The sequence below is a fragment of the Aplysia californica genome, unplaced genomic scaffold, assembly GCF_000002075.1.
Source record: "Aplysia californica isolate F4 #8 unplaced genomic scaffold, AplCal3.0 scaffold00186, whole genome shotgun sequence".
Taxonomy (NCBI): domain Eukaryota; kingdom Metazoa; phylum Mollusca; class Gastropoda; order Aplysiida; family Aplysiidae; genus Aplysia; species Aplysia californica.
In genome coordinates, this window is record NW_004797456.1 from 404,074 (window position 1) to 411,156 (window position 7,083).

Sequence of the window (7,083 nt, forward strand, 5' to 3'; positions counted from 1 at the left end):
TTTATTTCTTTATTCATTCATTCATATATTCATTCATTCATCCATTTATTCATTAATTTATTTGTTTATTTAGTATACATTTATTTTTATATTTATTTTCTTTCTTTAGAACACTTTTAGAGTACAGTAGAAATTGTACAAGACGGCAGCATATTATTATGGTAGACGATAAAAGTGGTTGGTTTAGACAGGTGCATGTCTTGGACATTGTCCTTATAATATATTTTAAGTGGACAGTGGTCGTTTTTACAGGTGGCCTTTAGAGCAGGTTTAACGGCATACGCATGCTAAAAACCCTTGGTGGTTGAATGATGTTGAAGAGTATGCCATTAGGCCGCCATCAAACAAAACTCAAAGATTCAAAAATCCCTCCCATAAAAAACCCCTATCACACCTGTAAAATAAAAGGACACACCCTTACACCTACTTTGTTCTCCAACATATTGATTACGTGACTTTTCTGTGGTGTATTCAAGAGAGTCAAGATCTGAAGAGAAGGAAGCAGTTCTTGGGCAATCTACTCCCTCTGTGTCTACCGCCCAGGCAAAGCTGGATCATTCATAGTACCAAAAGATCGGCTGTCAAGACGCAAAATGCCATAACAGATCCTTGTAATATGCAGACCACCGCCCCGCGTGACTTTTCAAGTGGAAGCTCACTGAGTCTAAGTGCTACGGGTATGGCCTCAGAACCACTTACTGACGTCCGTTTCACAAGCCATGACCACCGAACATTGTTTGTATTCGAGCACCTTAACCAGAGGTAGGGGTAAAGAACGGAAACACAATGTAAATACAAGAGGGGTTACTACTACATTCTGTCATGTTACGTTATCAGGGTTGATACATGTGTTACGGTTGGCACAGGGTTTGCTAATTGAAGATAAGTGAGAGAACACAAAACTAGAATTAAGTTTTTCGCAAACACGCACCTGAAGAATAAGACTCTCCTCTGAAAGAGCCAGCAAGTAAGAGCTACAGCTCCTTACACAGCGATTTGTTTCCTTCTTTAACATAGTAACGTGATTCCTTCACACAAGCTGGAATGGAAGCTAAAATCTTTTAATAAAAATGCAGGTGTTGCATGCGCCCGTATAGACACAATTCCGATTATTTAGGAGGCGCCTTCTCGGTCAATATTCTCCCCACACGGGAATTGAACTCAGGTCTGTGTGCGACGACATAGCGCCTTGCTGCTGCACCACAAGCAAAGCATTCCATGCGCTGACACACTTAATTTATTGACGACTCACATTCTGGTCATTCGACAATGCTTGAGTTGAAGACACGCTGTTTTGAGGGACATTTTAAAAAGAAGGATTAGTTTGTTATTATTCATTCAGTTTCCAACTGTTTTGGTTTTTTTAATTATAATTTTTTAGTCTAAAATTTGAAGAGGCGGGGAACAGTTTGCATACTAGGAAGTAGAATATGTAAATTCGTGTATCTAATTTGAGTATGATGATCCGAAATTATGTGCCGCAACATTTCGTTTGGTCTGCTGCTGATCGGTGGATCGGACACATGTGTCCGCCAAGTCTTTATAGAGAAAATGTAACGTGTCATCAACATTGTAACGTTCCTTTTGAAATGCTTGGTTGCTCCAGTGAGTGGCCAAGCTCACGAGCAGCGACAGGTTCTCATACCATAAGAGGAGAAGAAACAGTTCATATAATACTGGACTAGGGAGATAATGGAACTGTTTCGAATCTCCAACGGTGCATTGTGGACTCCAGTTGTTTGGGAAATTTTTTCGGCTCTCCACTCATTTGACGCGGTCCTATCGGAGACAGGAGTTTAATTTGGAGACCCTGCCTCTAAAATAACCTTATAGTGATGAAAGAGACTTTTAAGGGCTGCTTTATAAACCTATCTCTGTAACTATGGCCTTTTTAGATAAAGCCTTGTAGCAGGGAGGTATAACAGGAAAATATATAAAATGTAACTTTTTTTTTTTTTTTTTTAAGTCTACGATTGCAATGGTAACGACCGCCGTATTGAAAATAAACAGCTTCCATAAAAGTAAAAAGGATTTTTTTATTTACCAGCCAATTTTTCAAATTTGGTACTTGATAGATACACTCAATACAAAATTTTGTACCTTTGGAGTTCTGGATATCTTGAATATGAAAAAAGTTAGAGATGGATAACTGACCTACCCCTTCATGCCTTTGAATTCGATTACATAATCATCCATGTAATTCACTTAGGAATGCATCGATTTTATTTTCCACCGATAAAAAGTTAGGTCATGGTATGAATAACCAGCCCTAAAACTTTCATTGGAATCAAAAATAAAATTAAAAAGTAGATGAGTGAAAACATCAAAGATTGAAGTTTTAAGAAAAAACGACACTTCGTTACATAAAAGGCACAATGAAAGTTGTAGGACAGAAAATCTGAAAGATAATGGTTGTAACACAGAGAGTAAGCACTTTTTAGATTTACAAGTGATTGGAGTATTATAATGCGTTAAAAGTCCTGATACCATAAATTGACCGAAAATCGTCAATTTAAAACCAGCCCTCTCCCACCCACCCCCACCCCCCTTTACGATAACGAATGACTAATAAAGGAGCAGTTCTGAGCACACAAACAGCTGCAAGCGGGATTGTTTGTTCATTAGGATGTCGTATCAGATTTTGCTGAAATCAACAAACGTCTAAGATAAGTACAGAAACCTAACAATGCATGTCTTTTTTTGTAATGATAACCGATTCTACTTCTCCTTCTACACGATATAGATCACTTATGTAATTATGACTAATCCCTACAATAAACATGCACCTTTGTTACAGAACAGAAAGACTTTCTGGGGTTTTGTACCTTTCTGTGATGATTGTAAACAAGAGAACTATGCAGTGCACCAGCTGAACTGGCTCACCATTACCAAGAGTTAATGAAAGGACAACATACATAATGGTTCAATAATAATGAACAATACTATGGTACCCTATTGACCTTTCATTTCCACCTTTTATTTTTTTTAAAAGAAGCTTGAAACCTTCAATGTACCAATTTCTATGTTTAATGACTGGGCTCTTTTTCTACGCACGCAAAATAAATAAGTTTTTCCCCCGCATAGGGAATTCTATATTTTTTTAAATCGAGAACGGGGACTCAGTCGTGCTGCTGAGATGCTCTGTCTCACCCAGTCCACATTGACCATTACAGACAGGCCAAAGCAGATTATCTCTAATGTAATCCAGCCCAGTGTTTGTCAGCCTTTTTCTTATAGCAAAGCGCCCACTTTGACAGATTTAAGAGGCTACAATTTACGTACGCTCTCTTACATGCCGCTACCTTAGAATTACAAAGTACTTTCTGGCATTTTTGGCCGTTTTGAGTTACTGAGACCACGAGGTCAAAAACCAAATTTTTGCTCTATCAAAATTGTAAGATTTTTCAAACTCGTAATAAAGATATTCAAAGAAATGCAATCGAAAAAAAATTAGCATGTTGTAAAACTAAAAAAATTTAACGTCAGTTTTCTCAAAACTAGGGACTGATCAGATAGAACGTTTTAATTCCATGGTAGCAATATATTTCCTAGTGAGACAGTAAAAATATGATACCTGTTACTACCAGGATGAACTCCTACCGCCGACCAAATTTACCAAATGGCCTACCAGTGGGTGATATCGTCCTTGTTAGCGAGCATTGATCTAAATTGTGTCGATAAGGGTGTGTTATATTTGAATATTGATTTGTTCGGTTCGTTTGTTTGTTTGTTTGATTGTTCTAATTTATTTGCTTTTAGCCGAGGGTGTTTAAATGTTGAGAGCGTTAAAAATACAATAGTATGACCTCAAATTATTTCTATGTGTGAGAATTTTTCTTTTAAAAAATATGCCAGACCTTTTACTCCCAATGGGCTCGTCACCCAGCCTCTCTTGTTACAGATATAAATAGTTGTAAATCTTCGAATTAATCCTTGCGTACACAGATCAATAAATCAAACTTGAGGAAATTTATTTCTGAAGTCCGGAATGGAGAGGTCGACTCAAAATCAATACTCCACTCCCATGTGTCCCCTCCAGAACCAGACACCCGACTGCGTAGTAGTACGTTGAGTTGCTGGACAAGTATCCATTCCCTGATGAACCGGATTGTGGGCCTACTCACTTACAATTCCAATCACTTTAACAAAGTCACTCGCTGCTTTCGATAAGTGGCTCCACAGACAACAAATTAGCCAAAAGAACGTGATATTTTTAACACTAAACTCGTGCTCAGAAATTAGATCTCAGGATACACTAAAGGGATTCCAATTTCCATTTATCGAGATCCCCACCAAAACTCGCCAATTTAGGTTCCATGTGCTGTATTTTTTTCGCCTGGACGGAGCCTTCCCCCCCCCCCCCACACACACACACAAACACACACATATACACATACAGTTCGGATATCACATCTCACCAACACACACACTCGCACACGCAAGCATTCACTAACACACACACAGAGAGAGAGAGAGAGAGAGAGAGAGAGAGAGAGAGAGAGAGAGAGAGAGAGAGACAAAGACAGAGACAGAGAGAGACAGAGACAGAGACAGAGGGAGACAGAGAGACAGAGAGACAGAGAGACAGAGAGACAGAGAGACAGAGACAGAGACAGAGAGACAGAGAGATAGACAGAAGGGGGAGAAAGAGGCACACAATGAGCGAGAGAGGGATTAATAACGTGTACTGGGGAATCATTTCTCTCAACTGGAAAAAAAGCCAAAACCATTCTAGGTAACGGATGAGAGAAATAGATATCGTTGCCCCTTTAATTAAGTACATTTTGGACAAAATAGTTCTGGGGTGACGATATAATATATGACATTCTTCTTATTATGTTCTCGTAAACCAGCATCTGCTCTTCCTTTTCATAACTTTACCGGATAAGCGGTCTCTTTAATTCATTACCCGGATCCCTTCATTCCAACCTCTGATTGTGCGTGCGAGTCGAGCGTTGACCCAGCCCAGTCGATCCCTCCCTGAAAAGCCCCCTGTCTTTGGGCCCATTATTATCCCGTACAGGTGTGATTATACAGGAACGGTGTACCGTTCTTGTGCAGGATCAGTGCACTTCTTAATGGATTTAGCTCTCTGTGTTTTGATTGTTGATTCCATAACGCTAAGGATTTTGAGACGATCAAACGTGACTGCGTTTAGCCTGGGGCAGCTCGAAGTAAGTGCCATGGGAATATTACTACTGCTAGTGACTTGAACTACTATATTATGAGAAGATGTAGAAATAAGAATCTGCTTGTTTACGCTGAGGTGACGCCAGCAGTTGTGGTAATGACAGCATTGACGGTGGCAGCAGTAACTTACTGCAGTCTCACTCCACTCAATGAATATATACACATAAACAGATCCTAGGATTGAAGTATTTAAACAAAAGTGTTTGAGTATGATTTTTTTTATAATCCTGTTACTCTCTCTCTCTCTCTCTCTCTCTCTCTCTCTCTCTCTCTCTCTCTCTCTCTTTATCTCTCTTTCCCTTTTATATATGAATATACAAGTGAAAGATTAACAGAAAATAACACTTTTCCTTCTACTTAAGGGTGGGGGTCGAGGTGGGGGGAGGGGGGAGAAGGGGGATTCGTACGACATTCTTGAAAGTAAAATCTAAACAATACACTGTTAAACACTGTTAAAATGTCATGTTCCGAAAGTAATCCACTTTCAAACGATTTCTACATTGAAGGCCTACGTGAAGGACAAAAGACTCTCCCTACATATTCAGCTTTTTAAACGATGATGATGATGATGATGATGATGATGATGATGACGATGATGATGATGATGGTGATGGTGATGGTGATGGTGATGGTGATGATGATGATGATGATGATGATGATGATGATGATGATGATGGTGATGGTGATGGTGATGATGATGGTGATGATGATGATGATGATGATGATGATGATGATGATGATGATGATGATGATACCTTATATTTGTGCGTATCCCCCCCCCTCAAAAAACACAACTGAAATAATTAAAACATTAAACAAAAATAAACCGCAACCTGAACAACACCCTCGTCATATTATTTGTAGCGCATACATGCATGAAATTTGAGTCTTGAACTGCCGGTGTCAAAAGACTTTAAATTTTAAAAAAGAATCAAAAGGTGAAAAGGAGTCAAACTTCCTTTTCTACCAAGGCAAAATTGGACCTCGCAGCGAGTATTCTGACCATATAAGAGGATGACATTATAGTATTCTAATATTATTCATATTAAACTACGTCTGAACGTATAAACCGCACTTATTGAAATACCGACCTTATCCACAGGAAGGTTTCTTATTTATCTCTACGTATTAGCGATAGCTCCTTATGAAATCTAATGTCACAGCGCCTAGAATCTACCCTCTTATCACCTTCTTCAAATTTCGAACATAAAATGTCAATGCTTAGTGCCAGTCATTCTATTTATATCCTTGATATGGACCAGGGGAGGGGGTGACGAGGTTGGGGGGGGGGAGATAGAGGAGGGCCGACACGAGGGTGTTCCATTTCCATTAATTCTTTCTTTCTTTTTGTTTTCTTATGATTTGTTTTATTTGTTTGTTTTAGTTTTAGTTTTTGTCTCTGTTTTGTTTTTGTAATTTGGAAAGGCTAAGTTAATTTGGTTGCCTTTAATTATACGTTATAAAATTCCTGCGAAATAGGCAAAAACGCCCCAGACAATAAATGTCAGAGACAAGACACGCTGATATGTGAGGCAGCTTTTGTAACATACACTATGATAAAGTTTGCATGGCTTTACCATCCATGTTAACACAGTGCGGTTATTTAAGAGACTGGTCCCTCCTTATAGCTAGCGTCCATCGCTGATAGGACAATGTTAAGTGGGAGGAGAGCCAGAGACTACTCTTCAATTTCATAACTTTCCCTCTGTTGTTCGATCTGTGGTTGCCTGGATAACAGTCAAATAAAACAAACGAAATGTGCACCCAGTAGAAGAAAAAAGGTGGACATGATTTAAGGTAGATATCGTCGGCATTATCAGTCAGGTATTCATCCATAAAAGAAAAATTAATACCCACCCCCGCCCCCTCACGTCCACACACGCACACACACAC

The 7,083-nt window shown here is 39.0% G+C and overlaps 1 protein-coding gene across 1 annotated transcript in view; it reads left to right on the forward strand.

Annotated features, from left to right (window-relative positions):
* Positions 1 to 4,984: 4,984 nt before the first annotated feature.
* The window catches only part of LOC101851640 (filaggrin-2), a gene marked incomplete at its 3' end in the record, with an annotated part of 34,010 nt that continues 31,911 nt past the window's right edge, over positions 4,985 to 7,083 (forward strand). Inside the window, 1 exon segment of the mRNA XM_013082634.2 lies at positions 4,985 to 5,174.